Below are 3,683 nucleotides of genomic sequence, written 5' to 3' on the forward strand. Positions count from 1 at the left end.
GCAGCCACAACACCAGCGCCCCGGCCTTGTTTGCGCTGTGTCTTCGAGGGAGCTGCTGAAGCCAAGTAGTTCAGATTCAAATAGTCCAAGCGTTCTCTATCAGCCTATGTCTTGAGCAGTGCCTTCTGGTGTCTTTCTCTGAAATGCAGGGCTATTAAATTGCTGTTTTTAATTAGCCCAAATGCAGTTTTCTGATGTTTCGTAAGTACATGAAGGCTGTTGTTACCTCCTCGCATAGTCTTTTGTGGAAGATTTTTGTTGGCAATGGTCAACTTTGTGTTTATGAGGACCAATTCGTATTTAGGTGATGCTTTTTTTTTTTAAATGCACTTGATCTTTAAATGTTGAGGGTTTTTTCTGCCTGCGCATCATCCACCAAAGTCTGCCTTATTCAATGCTGAGGAAAACACTGTAGACACCTTCTGCTGATACAAGCTGCCATTAGCAGAAGCCTATCAAATACATCAGCCAACAGGGGTTCTTAAGTGCTTAGGAAAGATTATCATGGTTATTGTACATATTTTAGTTATTACTACATTTCTGACCTTTATTAGGTGATTACTTCACACAAGCAAGCTGGCAGACCATCCATGCTGCGCCAGCGTGGCATTTAGGGACTGTTTGAACACTGCCACTGTGTTTGGAGGGACGGGAAGGCAGAGGGGAGTATCATGGAGCTGTCTTATTTCCTCTCAGATAAAACTTATAAATTATGGGATTTTAGTTTTAATAAGCATTTGGTTGTGAAAGAAGCTACTGGGGTTATTCCTGGGAAGGAGTGAATTTTTGGTCCACAAAAAGCAGCAGACAATTTTCAAATCTCAGGCCTGGCGCATCATGTGCCAGCGGGGGGTGATACTGCAAGGGTGCCCCGGTGGCTGCAGACGCTGATGGAGAGAAAGCTGAAACTGAGCAGACTACTGGGGTTTGTCTGAAGACATTTTTTCCAGCTACCAGGAACTATAATCTTTCCTGGCTTCCTTGAAATGCTGAGTGCTAAAATAAGTGCAGTAGATGGAAAAAAAATTGAAGGAGAACATACAAATGACAGAACAAATGGAGCAAAGGCGCAAACTTTCACACTTCAGGATTCCTTCAGAAATGCAGGATTAGATTAAGGAAGATGTAGATGATGATACACTAGGAAAAGCAAGATATAAAATTCTGTGCCATATATATTACCTGCAAAGAAAACACACAGCCTGTTTACGTCTCAAGAGCAAAAGCAGTAAATCAGGTTTTCAGGATAGAAGGAACAATTTTCAAAGTCTGAGGGAAGAAACAGTTCTCTGACTTGGAAGTCAGGATCAGTGCAGGGTGGCGCAACCTGCTCGCCGGGACAGAGCTTCCCGGGACCTGTGTCTTAAGCCACTGCTCAATTAGCTGTTGCAGTCTTCCCAGGGATTTCTATGTGGAACAGTTTATACTATAGTTGAATAGGCAATTATAAGAACTTGCAATTAAAATAATTTACTATATAGTTATATTCAGTGTTTGTGTTATAAAACTTTAAACGGTGTGGGACACCGTTTGCAGAGAAAGTGCTGCCTCCCTGGAGGTCAGCGGGGGGGGTTTGATCCCCGGTTCCCACAGATAAGCAGGAGGGAGCCACCGGTGGGACTTTCTCCTACCCCACATGAGGTGTCCTCTTTGGGAACATGCTGCTCCAGGAGCCTGCCAGATGCTGGATGTGTTAGTTCCCCAGGCACCCTGCAAAGGCCATCTTCTCCCTTCTGTGTGTAGCCTGTTGGAGGGCGCATGAGGAGGTAGATACATTCATGCCATAATTCTTAATTCTCCATGCCCAGAGTACTGCACGGGCGCCTCCGGCTGTACCCTGAAATTTTGCAGAACTACCAAAATAAAAAACGTGAAAAACTTAAACTCTGCAATATCCCAGAGGAGCCTGTTCAAGCAAAAATGTTCTAACTGAAGTGAGGCCTGGGAACGCACAAGCTGTTGAGTCACCTTCCACCCTGACATTCCTTCTCTTTCGCCCTTACCACAGCATGTTTCCCTCATATGTGGAGGCACTCTGTCAGCGCTTCGTTGTAATTAACTCACTTGCACTGGGAAAGGCTCTTAACGAGCCAGCTTGATGCTGCCTGGGCCTCAGGAGTGCAACTGAGAGCGAAGAGTTGTGCACAATAGCTGCGAAGATGTGGAGTTTGCAGGGAAGTGTGAACTTTGTGTGTATGTAGTACTGCTGATCTGATGCATGTGTTCTGGATAATGATTCATGCTAGAAGTTTAACTTGAACAGGAAAAGAGAGAATTATCAATGGCTTGAAAGTGATGGTTGCCAAGTGCTCTCAGTTCCCTATGGAAGTTGCATAGAGCTTGGAAAGTAGGTTCCTGTTGCATGTTACTGTTCCTTTCTTTATTCAGTATTCATAGAATCATAGAATGTTTTGGGTTGGAAGGGACCCCTAGAGGTCATCTAGTCCAACCCCCAATTCTGCTGTGTAGTTTCATTGTATCCTTATAGGCCTGTTTTTTTGTCTAGGATGTTAATTGAAACCTTATTTATAAACAAGGCATGCTTGCATATTGAGTACAAAGGCTGCGAGCTCCGAAGGGCTACAGCGAGTTTTAAAGAGAGCAGACAAGGGTGCCACTGCTGTCCCCTGAAGCTCCGTGGGGCAGGGGCAGACTTCGTTGTGCATGCAAGGCAGCTCTCTTGGGGAATCTGATGTTTGCTTAAATTGACTTTGAATGTTTCTTGGGAAAGAGAGTGTTTGACAGTATGAGACCAGCGGACTGCATGGAGGAAAAATTAAAAAATAAGGGATGTTTTCTCCCTTTATTTTAAGGGGAAGCAAATTTATCTTCAAAAGCAGAATCAAGCTCCAAATGCAGGACTACACCCCATGGGACTGCATATTCTCTGCTCCCTTTGGTTGTACTGAGATGACCAAAATGTTAACAGGTTCATCATTTAAAGTTACTAATGAAAACTGACAGAGTGCAACATTTCTCTCATTGAAAGCCTCTTTTAATAGCCTTGTGCAAAGCTCTTTAAAGTCAATGGAAATGTTCCAGCTGACCTCAGTGGGCACTGAGTCAGGTAATACATCATATCTGTCCTAGTCACCTGTGGATGTACATAAATAACATACTCTAGAAGGTGCTAAAATGGTGCAGTGCTGTTCATGAGTTTTGTAGAATCTACAAAATCTTCCTTGTAAGTGCCAGAATACAATGCAGTCCTTTTAAAAAAAGTAAAAATAAAACCGAAATCCACCACCACCCAAAAAACGAGAAAAAAAAAAACCCTAAACCAACCAACCAAAAAAACCAAACCCAGAAAAAACCACAAAAAACCCCAGCTGGAGGATTGACCTATTGAAGGTAAATCCTGAAGGTCTGCTTTGAAGAAACACTCTCTCTTACTGCGCGAAAACTGGAGTCCAAAAATAGTCCAAAGGAATTCTGTGACATTAAAAGAAAACAGAATTTCCTGATGTAATAAAGCATAATCAAGGAGCCTGTGGACCACTGTATTTGGAAATAACAGGTTTGTTAGCAAATGGATTACAATTGCTTTATAGGCTTGCTCTCTTTAGTGTTCTGAAGCTGAAGTCATCTCTCTGGGTAATAAAACCTCCTGTCAGTACAGATATGTAACTCTTGTTAATGTTGGAGAGTGGATGTTACTACTTATTGGCATAGGATTTAGCTTT

Source organism: Egretta garzetta, unplaced genomic scaffold (genome assembly GCF_000687185.1).
Source record: "Egretta garzetta isolate BGI_Z169 unplaced genomic scaffold, ASM68718v1 scaffold706, whole genome shotgun sequence".
NCBI classification, from domain to species: domain Eukaryota; kingdom Metazoa; phylum Chordata; class Aves; order Pelecaniformes; family Ardeidae; genus Egretta; species Egretta garzetta.